Consider the following 16371-nt stretch of genomic DNA (forward strand, 5'->3'; position numbering starts at 1 on the left):
TCATCACACAAGTCTGTGAAGTGAAGTCTCCACTGGCACAAATGAACTCTGGACTGGCCTTTCCCACTGTAACGTGGCCTCCGCTGAAACTTAAGGACCTACGCTCTACTAGACTGTGTGATGTCAGTTTAGTCCAGCAGTGTAGGCCCAGTCACCATGGAGCACCATTTGTATGATGAGTTCATCTATTAGTTCTGTCAGCCACACAGAACCAGAAAGGTTACATAATTGATCCGCGGTGCCTGGTTGAGTTATGAAGGAAATCTGGAAAATCCCACTCCTTTCAAGGTGAAAAGGTGGGCAACTGAGAGGAGACCACAATATTCCCAGGTGAGGCCTAACCAGTAATTTATAAAGTTTTACCATAACTTCCTTGCTTTTGTATTCAATTTTTTATAAATTTATAAAACCCAGGATCCCACGTGCTTTAATAGTCTTATCAACTTGTTCCGCCAGTTTCAAAGATTTGTATAATTAAACCCCACGTCTTTCTGTTGAGTTCAGATGGAAGTCAGGGCCTGAATATTTAAATGAGTCTTAAGAATAAAAATTTCCCTGGGCCTCCCCACGTGAACTTGTTTCTCAACCTGGCCACCCACCACCCCCCCGCCCCAATCTCCACGTGCACCAATCCCACCACTGCTTAAAATCCAGGACTTTCAATGAGCACCATGTCTGATTTCCTCGTGTCCTCTGTGTGTAGTGTCTATGGTGTAAGAGTATTCCCACGGATGCCTTGAGTTCCAATCTCACGAAAGCAAGCTGTGCAACTGAATTCATTAAATCTGATCGTGCAAGCTGTCAGGAAAGTAAACAACTGGTTCATTAAGGGAAGGGAAACTCCCTAGTCTGACCTACACGTGACCCCAGTCCCACACTAAGCGCTTGACTCTTAGTGGTCTGGGAAGTTTTTCTGATGTAACCGAAAGTACAATTGCTTGTGGTTCAGGAAGGGAGCTTACCACCATCTTTGCAGAGCAACTAAGGATGGGCAATAAATGCCAACCTTACCAGCAATACCCACATCCTGAGCACATGTATTGATTAAATTACAAGGGAACTACATTTGCACAGAGCAGCAGAATTTCAGTCCTGAACTGGACTAGCCATTGGATCAAAGCACTCACTCATCCGGTGAAAGAGCATTTGAGATGGGCTTTGATTGGTGATTAAACCTTCACAACTCTTTTTACTTCCATTTTTAGTTTTTTATTTATTTATTTATTTTTTTATTTAGAGATACAGCACTGAAACAGGCCCTTCGGCCCACCGAGTCTGTGCCGACCATCAACCACCCATTTTATACTAATCCTACACTAATTCCATATTCCTATCACATCCCCACCTGTCCCTATATTTCCCTTTGCCGCTGGCATCAAGCAGACAGTTGCCGCCTCATGGAGACCCTCGGCACCTCTAATTGGGCATTGAGCTCACCTCCTGCCCAATGAGGGCATTAGCCTTCATCAGGGTATCAGGGTTCCCGACCCCACTTTGAAAATTCGGCCCAAGGAATACATTCTACATGGAACTGCAGATGAAAGCCTCAGGCGCACCACACAGCAATTGTCCTTTCCTTAACTCTTCGTTTTAAGCACTCTCCACCTGTTAGAAATAAAACTTTTTCACCCAAATCTCTGTAGTTAAGCTCTTCCCATCATATCTCCGGACCTCTACCTTCCTGGCTTGGTTTGCATTTTCATTTCCTAGGGATGGCTCATTTTCATGAAGGGCACGACATAAATTTAAGCTGTTGTTATTATTGATGGCGTGATCTATTTTAAGAGGATGAAAACAGGCGGATTATTTGGCCAAGGAGGAAATTGCAGTTCAGGGAGAAATAATCAGATTGCATTTGCCAGGGGGCCTTTTCCTTCTCATTATGGTGGGAAAGGTGTGATGGGGGAGGGTATCAATCAGGCTTTTGTTTCAGTATTGCTGTACATGCAAAGACTGACTAAGGCCATCACTCAGTTGTAACTGATTGCGGAATCTTGCCATTTTAAGTGTATTTGACAAGATGTGCAAATGGGATATGGTTCAGAAGCACTTGGCAGAACATTTAGTTTCACCTGCAGAAACTATAAAGATTCCATTCAGATCAGTCCTTGGAAGGCTTCCACCTAAATTCTAATTAAAAGCATATAATGATATGCATCAAAACATTGCTCAATTCTTTTTTATACAACCTGGCTTGACTAGCTCTTCTAGTTTTAAACGAGTTCTCTCCTTGGCCCCTCTGTGACTGTAGTATTGTAGTTGGGTGGCAGGTGAAGAGATCGCAGAACGTGGGAGGGAAGCCTATTCCCCATCAGTTCGTCTTTTTAAAAAAAGCTAGACAGTCCCACCATTAAAATAAGCCTTTATCCTACAAACGTACGACCATTGACAGACAGGTAAAGACCGTCTGATCCATCCAACCTGTCCCACGCAATTGTGATATCTTGCTTTTAAAATATATACATTCTTCACGCTGGCATCCTTCCATCTATGAAAGATAATGGACACGCAGCAAGCAATCCATTTAGGTGGGGTGTCTTCTCTTGCTGCACCTTTGTTGATGGCTGTGAAGGCCAATCCTGGAGAGGCAGGTTCTGCCACAAGCATTGCACGTGAAGCTGCCAAGTGACGCTATGTGTTGTTTTTGACATTGGCTCCTGTAGCCAGATTTTTTTTTTAATTCTTTCACGGAATGTGGGCGTTGCTGGCAAGGCCAGCATCTTTTGCCCATCCCTAATTGCCTTTGAGTAGGTGGTGGTGAGTTGCCTTCTTGAATAGCAGCAGGAAAGTTTCTGTAAGGGGCGCAGGACATGTGATCAAGTTCTGGCATTCACCACCTACATCGCAAATGGCTTCCAAAAGAACCTGAAGACAGGCATAGTGCTACTGGACCTCACAGCTACCTATAATACAGTGTGGCACACTGGCCTGCTCCTAAAGCTGTCCCGAGTGCTTCCAACCTGGGTCAGGACAGTTGTTGAAACATTCCTTTGCAACAGACGATTTAGAGTCCACCTTGGACAAGGGAGAAGTGCATGGAGAAGACGGGCCAATGGACTACCTCAGTGCTAGCCCTGATGCTGTTCAACATATATACAAATGACCTGCCAACAACCACGTCTCACAAGTTCATCTATGCTGATGACATCTGTTGTGCCACCCAAGCTCCATCCTTCCGCACCCTGGACCAGATCCTTAATGAAGACATTACAAAGTTGACGGACTACTGCAGCACATGGCATCTCACAGTGAATCCCTCTAAAACCAGATCCAGTATATTCCACCTCCACAATGCCAGTGCCAAAAAGAATTGCGTATCTACGTGGATAGTCAGAGACTAAAGCATGATCCCAACTCAACATACTTGGGAGTGACTCTGAATAGGGAGGTGTCCTTCCGGAAGCATCTGAAGAAAACAGCAACAAAGGTCAAAACCAGAAATAATCTATCAATCAAACTTGCTGGATCTACGTGGGGCCACAACACTCCGGACCTCATCCACAACACTCCGGACCTCGTCCACAACACTCCGGACCTCATCACTCGCCCTATCATACTCAGCAGCAGAGTACTGTGCATCTGTCTGGCATAAGTCATCACACACACATCTTGTTGATACTCAATTGAAAGCCACAATGCGCATCGTAACTGGAACCCTCCTCTCAACGCCCCTCCCCTGGCTTCCTGTCCTCGCAAATATCACTCCCCCACACATCCACCAAGTGACAAAAACCCACAAACTGGTTGAAACCATCCATGCTGCACCTCAGTTACCACTCCATAATGACATACTCAATCCACCTGCTGTCCGCCTTCCATCTCGGCCTCCCATATGGAGCAACCTTCCTGAGCAAGATCTACCGGCGGACATCCTTTGGATCAAGGAATGGGAAACATGGGAAGTTACTAACAAGTTCCTTGTGACAAGCCCCATCTGTCGAATGGCAGGCTTTGAACTACCACAGTGAGAGTGGTCCTTGCTAAACAGGTTCAGGACAAGCCAGGGCCCCTGTGCAGCCAACCTCCACCACTGGGGCCTCAGTACAAACCTCTTATGCATTTGTGGAGAGACACAAACAATGCTGCACATTATCGAGGAGTGTCCCCTCTACAGACTAAGTGACAGACTAATCACCCTAAATTCAGCAAATGAGGCTATTGCTTGGTTCCGGGGATTTGCATTCGCTAAATAAATAACCAATGCAGTCCATATGGTGTAGGTACACCCACAGTGCTGTCAGGGAGGGAGTGCCAAGATTTTGACCCAGCGACAGTGAAGGAACGGCGATATAGTTCCACTTCAGGATGGTTTGTGGCTTGGAGGGAAACTTGCAGTTGGTGGTGTTCCCAAGCATCTGCTGCCCTTGTCCTTCTAGGTGGTAGAGGTCGTGGGTTTGGAAGGTGCTGTCGAAGGAACCTTGGTGAGTTACTGCAGTGCATCTTGTAGATGGTACTCACTGCTGCCACTGTGTGTCAGTGGTGAAGGGAGTGAATGTTTAAGGTGGTTGATGGGGTGTCAATCAAGCAGTCTGCTTTGTCCTGGATGGTGTCGAGCTTCTGTTGTTGAGGCTGCACTCATCCAGGCAAGTGGAGAGTATTCCATCGCATTCCTGACTTGTGCTTTGTAGATGGTGGACAGGCACTGGGGAGTCAGGGAATGAGTTACTAACCAATTTGATTGAATTTTTCGAGGCCGTGACTAGGTGTGTAGATGAGGGTAAAGCAGTTGATATAGTCTACATGGACTTCAGTAAGGCTTTTGATAAGGTCCCGCATGGGAGATTGGTCCCATGGGATCCAGGGAAAATTGGATCCAAAATTGGCTTAGTGGCAGGAGGCAGAGGGTGATGGTCGAGGGTTGTTGTTGCGATTGGAAGCCTGTGGCCATTGGTGTACCGCAGGGATCGGTGCTGGGACCCTTGCTGTTTGTAGTGTACATTAATGATTTAGACGAGAATACAGGAGATATGATCAGTAAGTTTGCAGATGACACGAATATTGGTGGTGTCGTATATAGTGAGGAGGAAAGCCTTAGATTACAGGACGATATAGATGGGCTGGTAAGATGGGTGGAGCAGTGGCAAATGGAATTTAATCCTGAGAAGTGTGAGGTGATGCACTTTGGGAGGACTAACAAGGCAAGGGAATATACAATGGGTGGTAGGACCCTAGGAAGTACAGAGGGTCAGAGAGACCTTGGTGTACTTGTCCATAGATCACTGAAGGCAGCAGAACAGGTAGATAAGGTGGTTAGGAAGGCATATGGGATACTTGCCTTTATTAGCCAAGGCACAGAATATAAGAGCAGGGAGGATATGATGGAGCTGTATAAAATGCTAGTTAGGCCGCAGCTGGAGTACTGTGTACAGTTCTAGGCACCACACTATAGGAAGGATGTGATTGCACTGGAGAGGGTGCAGAGCAGATTCACCAGAATGTTGCCTGGGCTGGAGCATTTCAGCTATGAAGACATACTGGATAGGCTAGGGTTGTTTTCCTTGAGCAGAGAAGGCTGAAAGCGGACCTGATTGAGGTATACAAAATTATGAGGGGCATAGATAGGGTAGATAGGAAGAAACTTTTTCTCTTAGCGGAGATGTCAATAACCAGGGGGCATAGATGTAAGGTAAGGGGCAGGAGGTTTAGAGGGGATTTGAGGAAAACTGTTTTCACCCAGAGGGTGGTTGGAATCTGGAATATACTGCCTGTAGTGGTGGTAGAGGCAGGAATCCTCACAACATTTAAGAAGTATTTAGATGAGCACTTGAAATGCCATAGCATACAAGGTTACAGGCCTAGTGCTGGAAATTGGGATTAGAATAGATAGGCTTGATGGCCAGCACAGACATGGTGGGCCGAAGGGCCTGTTTCTGTGCTGTATAACTCTATGACTCTAATTCTCTGGAGCATGGAAAGCTGGCAAGAACAGAATGATGGAGTTGTAGGCCTTGTAGTGTGAGAAGGTGGGCCACTGCATTCTGGATAACCTGTATTCATACCAATATCTGTTCTTGCACGTTATGTTTAACACGTGATGGTTAAAGATACAGTATAACCAGATAAGTTGAGTGAGTTCAATTATATTACAAGTCCCTTTACTTCATGTGCAATAGTGGTGTTGCCATTCGGAATTTGGCACAAACGCCTGACATGGGGAAATAAAAATGTTTGCTGTAGTTCACCAAAAAAAGAACATATTTTTACCTCTTTACCTCAGAACTGCTATAAAGAACCATAAGTGCTATAAATATACAGCAGGTCTGGCAGCATCTGCAGACACAGAAACAGGGTTAACGGGCAAAATCTTCCCTGACCGTTTAGGAGGCTTTGGAGACGGGACCGCAAGCTAAGTTTGAAAGTTGTACCTCAGTTTGGTTCCCGATGCATTCAAGCCTCTGTACATTTTAAGTGAGCTCTAAGTGGCAACGGTGAACTGCCCGTTAGTGGTGGGTAGCCAGTTAGGGTCAATTAAGGACCCACTTCGGGCTTCAGATTTTCCCGCCATCGAACCAGCCCCCCAACTGAGTCAGGAGGCTGGCAGCAACTGGGAGACAGCCTCCAGGCAGCAGGCCGTAGGGCCAGCTGTGCCTCATCTCTCTGGCCCCATTATTGAGCCACATGAATCTAAAGGCCGTTGCCTGGACCATAAACATTCCCGTGGAGGGGTTTCCCTTCCACACTGATAGCCCTAAGAGATGTGGGCCTTCCTTAGGTTTAAATCTCCAGCAGTCTTGAGGGCACCTCCTCAGCAGCACCCTCCTCTCCCGGTGGGACTGCCATCATTCCAGTGCTGCAGCTCCTCTGATTGGACTCCTGCCTCAGAACCCACCTACCGTCCTTAATTGTTAACTGGCCCCCTCCCAGAAGTTTCCACTTATCAGTGCACCCCTGACTTGTGTGGAATTGGGAGGCAGAAATGATCCCGTCACCTGAAATTTTTCAAAGGACATAAGAGTCTGCACACGTTTCAGGTCAATGACTTCTCATCAAAACTGGAAGATGTGAGCTTTGAAGCGAGTATAGATTCAAGGATAAGAGGAGGGGGGAAAGAACCAAAGGGATGGGGTGGACGGCGGAAGAGATTAAATGACAAAAAGGATGCTGATGCAAGGCAAAAGTGGGTGGCAAAGGTACCACACAATCAAACACAAGGGGGGAAACAGAAAGCAATAAAGGTGAACAGAGTAAAAGAGACAAATGAAAACCCTATCAGAGTGAACGGTAGAACTTCTTCAAGGTGGACATTTCCGGAAGATAATGTGGGAGACAGTTTCCTGAATGTAGCAAAGTGAGGAACACCTTCTTTAGAAACAGATTCGCAATTTCATTACAGGGTGAACACGCACTGGAAATCTTCCCCAATATCATTTCCTCAAAGTAGTCATAAGCCACTTGTATTGAATTTTCTATATCCAGTTCCTCGGCCTTTCAGTTTGGCTCTGTTGTAAATGTCGTGGCTGGAGAATAACGGGCTTTGTTAAACTTTCTCTCTTATTGCTGCATGCCATTATAGAGTCATTTCTTTTACATCCCTCCCGAAGGCATTTACTTTTAACGTGGTACAGTTCTAAGACACCTTCTGCCTCTCAGTCCAAATGGCCATGCTTCCACTGGACCTAGATAGTGCATGTTGCTCTGCTATTTGGCCGTGGAGAGTGGAACAGCCAAATGCCTTTGTCCTCACCTAATGTCTGTATGTGTGCATCTTTCAGTAGGGGTCACTGGAAAGTAACCATGAGAAGGAACCTTATTGGTCTTCCTACTTCGTTGCCCAGTGGCTCCCAGGTCAGCTGGAGCAGGTCCACTCTCTGCTTATTCCGAGAGCAGTTAATTCAATGCAGACCAGCATACTGAACCTCGGATCTTCCCGTTCTTCAACTTTCCAGGTGGTGCATTTACTGACTGTACCACTTGGGGAAGCAAGATTACTTTGTCTGAGGAGGCAGAAAACCCTTGCTTCACTCTCATCACAACCTGAAGAAGGCCCACTCTCAACAACAACAACAACAACAACTTGCATTTATATCGTGCCTTTAACATCGTAAAATGACCCAACGCGTATCAAAGGAGCATAATCAGAGAAAAACTGCCCCGGGACGAAGGAGGAGATATTAGGACAGGTAACCAATGGGTAAGAGAGAGAAAGGTAGAGAGGTGGAGGGGTTTAGGGAGGGAATTCCAGAGCTGAGGGCCAAGGCAGCTGAAGGCATGATCTCCAATGGTGGAGCAAAGAAAGGCCAGAGTTGGAGGAACATTGGGGTTCTGGGAGGTTTTGTAGGAGGTTACAGATATAGGGAGGGGCAAAGCCATGGAGGGAGTTGAGCACAAGAATTTTAAAATCAAGGCATTTGGAGACCTGGAGGCAATGTAGCTCTATGAGCACAGGGCTACTCTTGTCCTAAGCTAACCATGCCTAGATGACAACATCCTGTTGCCTTGGGAATTGTGGTACAATAGCACGACTCATCATGATTTGCTCCATTGCAGATATGTAAAGGGTTTTTCCTAACTCTTCACCCTGAAGACAGTGTCCCTTTAAAACAAGGCAGCTTGTGAATTCTAATCATACAGCTGTGCTTTTGTTTGGGAGTTTTCTTTTAAACGGGATATGTGCTTTTGAGTCTGTTAGCCTTGCTTTGTTATAAGAAATTCTTACACTCCAGACCCTATTGGTGAATTTGTAATTTGGAAGTTTAATTTTCCCTCCAAGATAAACCATAAAGGAAATATTTTTTATATTTAAAAGAAGGCATAAACGTCACTTCACAAAGGGATTTTGGCTGAACATGCGGTAACTTCTAGAATCAGCAACCTTTGAAATGTCAAATGTAAATACAGTTCGGTGGGGCAAACAAGTAGCTACTGTGCCAGGAAATGCTCCAGTAGGATGTGTGCTCCATTCAATCCATTCTGTAAACTCTGTGAAATATATTAACCAGTTTGCAATTCCCTGTGCCACAGAGTGTTTGATCATTAACTCAGGGAGGCCGAGGTAAATAGAGAATGGAAAAAAAAACCTCAGCAGAGATATTTCACTCAGAAATGTCATCTTTTCTAAATGATCTCCAGTTATTGGAACGAACTTGCATTAATATCATGCCTTTCACATCGTCAGGATATCCCAGAGCATTTTACAGCGAATGAATTACTTTTTCTCCCCCGCAGTGTAGTCACTGTTATTTTGCAGGCAAACACAGCAGCCAAATTGTGCAAAGCAAGATCCCACAAACTGCAATGTTCATGGATGGCTGAGAGATAAATGTTGGTCAGGGTTAAGACCCTGTTTTTCCGTAAATCGTGACATTCAGCTAAAAAGGTACACCGTTTTAACGGTTCACCCCAAAAAGTGCCCCTCTAACAATGCAGCACTCCTTCAGTACAACAGCGAAGTATCACCCTGGGTTATGTACTTAAATCCTCCAGTGGAATTAAAACCCCATGACTCTGGGACTCAAATGTGAGCACTGAACCCCTTGGTAACATAAATTACGTTTTCCCTTTGTGCGGTTTTTCCACGAGATCGAGACTACCCACAAGCGACAGGAAGGATTTATTAACCTGGAGGCGAAGTTACTTAAACTGCTGCTTTTCCATTTTCCAAGTCTACCTTTTCAAATACCTCAAAGAGCCTTTTGACTGTTTTTTTTAGATCATTCTGTGGTTAATAACCAATATTGAATGTATGCTGGAAAATATTCGACAAAGGTTTCCTCTTATTGAACAGCTTATAAACACAAACCTGGAAGAAGCTTGGGTGCTAACACCTCCCGGCAATCCCTGCTGTCTCATTGAGTTACCACAGGCTGCAGCTGATCTACCAAAAATCTATAGCATGAGATTTTCAGCCAATTTGCTTCCCCCATCCCTTTCCCAACCTGTGGAATTTTAAATAAAAACAAGAAACGCTGGAAACACTCAGCAGGTCTGGCAGCATCTGTCTAGAGAGAAGCAGAGTTAACGTTTCAGGTCAGTGACCCTTCTTCAGAACTGCTGCGGAACTGTGGAATTTTAACTTTGGGCGATGGTGTGAAATGGGCAATACCTAATTAGCCGTCCATTATACACCCCACCCAATTATCCTTCCCCATTGTAATCAATGAAGGGAACTTCAGATGTAATGCATAATGGCTGATTAATTCGAGATTCCCCATTATCCATTATTGCCCAAAGATAAAATGGTCTTGTCCATAAAAATTTTGTGCAGTATTGAATGATTTGATCAATGGAATTCATTTTCAGTTCAAATTTGCCTGGAACAAATTTTAAATCAAAGGCCAGTGATAGAAGTGTCCAATCATCCTTCAGTGGCCTGGAACCAACAACATATATGCCCTGTAGTCAAGGACCAGTCTTTTCATACACTGCCCCCATAGATCCCAGTACCTTCAACAACAAATTGTATTAATATAGAACCTTTCATGACCTCAGGATATCCCAAAGCATTTCACAACCAATGAAGTACATTGAGATATTAGGTCAGGTGACTGAAAGCTTGGTCAAAGAGGTATATTTTAAGGAGCATCTTAAAGGAGGAGAGTGAGGTGCAGGGGTTCAGACGTGAAATCCCAGAGATTTGGGCGCAGGCAGCTGAAGGTATCGCCATCAATGGTGGAACGATTAGAATTGGGCAAGTGCAAGAAAGCCTGAATTAGTGGAGTGCAGAGACATTGGAAGGGTATAGGACTGGAGGAGGTAACAGAGATATAGAGGAATTTTTTTTTTTAATTCATTCATGGGATGTGGGTGACTCTGGCCAGACCAGCATTTATTGCCCATCCCTAATTGCCCTTGAGAAGGTGGTGGTGAGCTGCCTTCTTGAACCGCTGCAGTCCATTTGGGGTAGGTATATCCACAGTGCTGTTAGGAAGGGAGTTCCAGGATTTTGACCCAGCGACAGTGAAGGAACGGCGATATAGTTCCAAGTCAGGATGGTGTGTGACGTGGAGGGGAACTTGCAGGTGGTGGTGTTCCCATGTATTTGCTGCCCTTGTCCTTCTAGTTGGTAGAGGTCGCTGGTTTGGAAGGTGCTGTCTAAGGAGCCTTGGTGCATTGCTGCAGTGCATCTTGTAGATGGTACACACTGCTGCCGCTGTGCGTCAGTGGTGGAGGGAGTGAATGTTTGTAGATGGGGTGCCAATCAAGTAGGCTGCTTTGTCCTGGATGGTGTCGAGCTTCTTGAGTGCTGTTGGAGCTGCAACCGTCCAGGCAAGTGGAGAGTATTCCATCACACTCCTGACTTGTGCCTTGTAGATGGTGGACAGGCTTTGGGGAGTCAGGAGGTGAGTTACTCGCCTCAGGATTCCCAGCCTCTGACCTGCTCTTGTAGCCACGGTATTTATATGGCTACTCCAGTTCAGTTTCTGGTCAATGGTAACCCCTTGGATGTTGATTGTGAACAAAGATGAGAATTTAAATTAAGGCATTGGCTGGAGCAGGAGTCAATGTAGGCCAGTGAGCACAGGGTGATGGGTGAACGGGACTTGGTGCAGGTTAGGATACAGGCAGTAGAGGTTTGGATGATCTCAAGTTTAGGGAGGGAGCAAGGTAGGAGCCAACCAGAAAAGCATTAGAATAGTCGAGTCTAGAGGAAAAAAAGGTCATGGATGAGGGTTTCAGCAGCAAATGAGCTGAGGCAAGTGCAAAACAGGGCAATGTTACATGGGTCGATGTAGGCGGTCTTGGAGGTGGGGAGGACATAGGATTGGAAGCTCAGCTCAGGGTCAAATAGGACGCCAAGGCTGCAAACGGTTTGGCTCAGATTGTTTAGATGGCCAGGGAGGGCAATGGAGTCAGTGGCTAGTGAACCGAGCTTGTGGTGAGGACCAAATACAATGGTTTCAGCCTTCTCAATATTTAATTGGAGGAAATTTCTGCTCATCCAATTCCTTCCCCAAATGACTGTTCTTTGCATGTGAGGGTAGAGAGTAAATATTGGCAAACTAATCCAAACATCGAAATGGCGGCACCCTCTCTCTTACTTACCTGAAGAGGCAGTCTGCTGCTTCTGCAGTACTGGAGGGCCTCCAATTGGATGTACAGTTTTTGAAAGCCCACCCGCCATCCTTAATTGGATGATGAGCCCACCCTCTCCATTAATTGGCCAATTTGGGGAAATCACAGCCAGGTGACTGCTTCCCACAGAGAGCGGGCTTCTGGCCCCCAATTAACCCTGACAGTGGGGTTCCAAAGCCCACAGGGAAAATCCTGCCCACTAACTCAGTACCACACGAAGGTGTCAATATAGATGATGTGCTGAAGTCCGTAATACTGCTTGAATTTATAACCTTGTGATGACCAATTGAGAGCTATTGGCATTGGATGAGTTTGATATCAGAAAGGAACATTTCTGTGTGTTCTGTGAAATGAATAAATTCCTGAGTATAAAGAATAAGTTTTCATCTTAATTGTGCACAATATGACATATTACTCCCATGTTATATATTGTATTTTTTTAATCATCACATTACTGAGAAATAAAAAAATTAATAAACTATGTTGGATATGAATAATGCATAATCTATAGGGCCGAGTTTAACCTGAGGTGGGAATTGGGGGTTACAGGAGCTGAAGTGGGTGGTGAATTGTGCTCCCCCTTTCCCCCCACTGACCCCCCCACCCTCCCCATCCCGGGGGCATGAGGCCCAGGAGATTTTTATTCCAGCGGACGGGAAGCAAAATTCGGTCGCTGCCAGGGACCCACAGAATTTTACAATACAATGTTGACCACATTAACATGGTGTAATCCGAATTAATGCATCAACTTGTCCAAGAGGTTTGATCTCAATCCTGTTAAAGCTCCAGTGCTGAGTAGAAGTACCACCAAAAAGGGGCAGCACAGTGGCATAGTGGTTAGCAGTGCAGCCTCACAGCTCCAGTGACCTGGGTTCAGTTCTGGGTAGTACCTGTGCAGAATTTGCAAGTTCTCCCTGTGACCGTGTGGGTTTCCACCAGGTGCTCTGGTTTCCTCCCACAGCCAAAGACTTGCAGGTTGATAGGTAAATTGGCCATTGTAAATTGCCCGTAGTGTAGGTAGGTGGTAGTAGAATGGTGGGGATGTGGTAGGGAATATGGGATTAATGTAGGATTAATATAAATGGGTGGTTGTTGGTAAGCACAGCCTCAGTGGGCTGAAGGACCTGTTTCAGTGCTGTATCTCTCAATAAATGGTAGCTAACAGAGAAGGACAGTATCAGATGAATATACTGAATGAGAGTTAGAGAGCCTATTTTGACCCTGTTTCCATTAAGATGACAGCCTTTGTTGACTGCATTAAATCATTCACCAACATACTCAGGGAGAACAAATGTTGACACTCTGCAAAACATAACATTGCCCGACTTCCCTCCTGTCTTAGGTCATCTGCTGCTGAAGCCCTCATGCATACCTTCGTTCTGATGAAAGGTCACAGACCTGAAACGTTAACTCTGCTTCTCTCTCCACAGATACTGCCTGGCCTGCTGAGTATTTCCAACACTTTCTGTTTTTATCTCGTTACTTCTAGATTTGACTATTCCAATGCCCTCCTGATCGATCTCACACATTCTACCCTCCGTAAACTTGAGGTCATCCAAAACTCTGCTGCCAGTGTCTTAACTCACACCAAGTCCCGCTCCCCTATCACCCCTGTGCTCGCTGACCTACATTGGCTCCCGGTCAAACAATGGGCTGAATTTTACAGACCCCCCCCACCTCCCCCACCACCGACGTTGGGGATCGTGGCGGGGGCTGAAAAATGCCTCCGGCAGAGGCCTGCCACGGGCTTCGACGTTGGGAAGGCTCGGCCTGATATTGTCAGCGGCGGTGGCCCCTCCACTTGGCAATGGGAGCAAAATGTACATATTTAAATAAATTTAAATGAAGGAATTAATTACCTGCTCGCCTCTGTCTTCCTTCCTGCTGCGATATCGGTGCTGGTGGCCGGCACTCCCATGCCTTTGGATCCCTGTCTGGGGAACCAAGGCCTAACACCGGTGGTGGGGACGATGGGAGCGGTGGAGGGGGCGGGGCCACAAGTACCATTCTTTTTGTGGGAGTTGTGGGCGAACGGGATCATACTAATCTCATTGGCTTAGGAGATGGTGGGAAGGGGTAGAGTTTAAAGCTTATGTACTTGAGGGGGAGGGGGGAAGGTCAAGTGGGCGGGGGAAGTGTTTTGGAGTGGAGAGGGCAAGTAATGCATGGTTATTGCAGGGGTGTGAGAGGGGCAAATTAAATGTTTTAAATATTTTAGGTAACCTATTTCTTTAAATATTGAAATTCAATGGAAGGGCTTGAAGCCCTTTAAAAATGGCGCCAGTGCCTGTGCAAAGCCTGCTGACTGCATTGCTGGGGATGGACTGTCCGCCTCGTCCACATCATCGGGATAGGCGATCCGCCCCGGCCATTTAAATGAGCCGCCGCGCTGAATTATCGCAACAGCTCCGCGACGTGCGGTCTGCACGGGTGAACCGCCATTGTTTAATGCAGTCCAATCTCTTGATTTTAAAATTCTCATCCTTGTTTTCAAATCCCTCCCTATCTCTGTAATCTCCTCCAGCCCCGCAGCCCTCCGAGATATCTGCACTCCTCTAATTCTGGCCTCTTGAGCATCCCCAATTTTAATTGCTCCACCATTGGTGGCTGTGCCTTCAGCTGCCTGGGCCCCAAGCTCTGGAATTCCCTCCCTAAACCTCTCCACCTCACTTTCCTCCTTTAAGACACTCCTTAAAACCTACCACTTTGACCAAGCTTTTGGTCATCTGTCCTAATATTTCCTTAAAGTACTTCATTAGCTGTGAAAAGCTTTGGGATGTCCCGAGGTTGTGAAAGACGCAATATAAGTGTAAGTTGTTGTTATAGAAGATTTTCTTGAGCAGTTATGCAAATGGGCGATATTTGGCTCACTGTCTGTCATACCCTCACCTGATAATCGGTTCCATTGCAGTCAACCATGTTCAATATCAGGCGGGGTGTATAACAGGTGGCTAATCCAATACCACTGTTTTGCCATAGCCACAAGATGAACTTCTACACCTATATCCCTCATCACATTCTCATATCCATCTCTCACCTCTCTCTCTCTCCACAGAGGCCCTTCAAATCTTCCATCACTCTGCCATCTCCTGCCAAAGTTACAGTCGATTGGGAGAAATTCTATAGAAATTCTATTACTTTATCTCAAACATCTCTCCCTTCTCTCTCTTTTTCATCTCTCTCACCCTCTATCTCAAACTCCTCTATCAGTTCACCCTATCTGTCCTTTTCTTCTCCCTCGTTCCTTTCTTCCAATCTCACCTCAGTTGTGCCCCTTTCCGCATCTCTGCCTCACACTCCTCGTACTTCTCCTTGTGCCTCTTTTTACTGTTTCTCATTTCTCTCTCATCATCTCTATCCCTCTTCTTGTTTCTTTCTCTTCCTCGCAGTTTTGAACCCACTCCAGTAATTCCTCTTATGACCAATTCATGACATCATGTTATTAAACTGTGCTCCACATTTATCTTTCAAAGCTTGATGATTACTTTGTTGACCCTGCTTGGAATGGCACTGTTGATTTTAACAGGAACTATTGCTTACAATCAGGCTGGATGCATATCCAAGTTGCCAAAGCATAGGAAATACCACTACCAGGCCAATAGTGGTTTTCCTTCCCTTGGAGAATTCTAGGTTGAGCCCCTGGCTCAATGAAACTCAATCATTCCTGTGCTCGCTGCCCTACCTTGTCTATTGGTCCAGCAATGCCTCAAATTTAAAATTCCAACCCTTATTTTCAAATCCTTCCATGACCTCTCTCCTCCCTATCTCTATATTCTCCTCCAGTCCCACAGCTCTCCTCTCTCCTCCCTATCTCTGTATTCTCCTCCAGCCCCACAGCTCTCCTCTCTGCTCTCTACCTCTTTCACTTCCTTTAAGGTGCCTCTTAAAACACCATAAAGGAGCTATATAACTGTAAATTGTTATTCCAGACATCTCTGCGCTTCTCTAATTCTGGCCTTTTGAATATCTCCGATTGCCATCACCCCACTGTCTGTGGCCATGCCTACAGCTGCCTAGGCCCTAAGCTCTGGTGCTCCCTCCCTAAACTTCTCCCTCTCTGATGTTCAACAGCATTACTGTTACTGAATCCCCCACCATCAGCATCCTGGAGGTTACCATTGACCAGAAACTGAACTGGATCAGCCATATGAATTCTGTGGCTACAAGAGCAAGTCAGAGGCAGGGAATCCTGCAGCGAGTAACTCACCTCCTGACTCCCAAAAGCCCTATCCACCATCTACAAGGCACAAGTCAGGTGTCTGATGGAATACTCTCCACTTGCCTGGATGGGTGCAGCTCCAACAACACTCAAGAAGCTCAACACCATCCAGGACAAAGCAGCCTGCTTGATGGGGCACC

The sequence above is a fragment of the Heterodontus francisci genome, chromosome 19 (genome assembly GCF_036365525.1).
Source record: "Heterodontus francisci isolate sHetFra1 chromosome 19, sHetFra1.hap1, whole genome shotgun sequence".
NCBI classification, from domain to species: Eukaryota; Metazoa; Chordata; class Chondrichthyes; order Heterodontiformes; family Heterodontidae; genus Heterodontus; species Heterodontus francisci.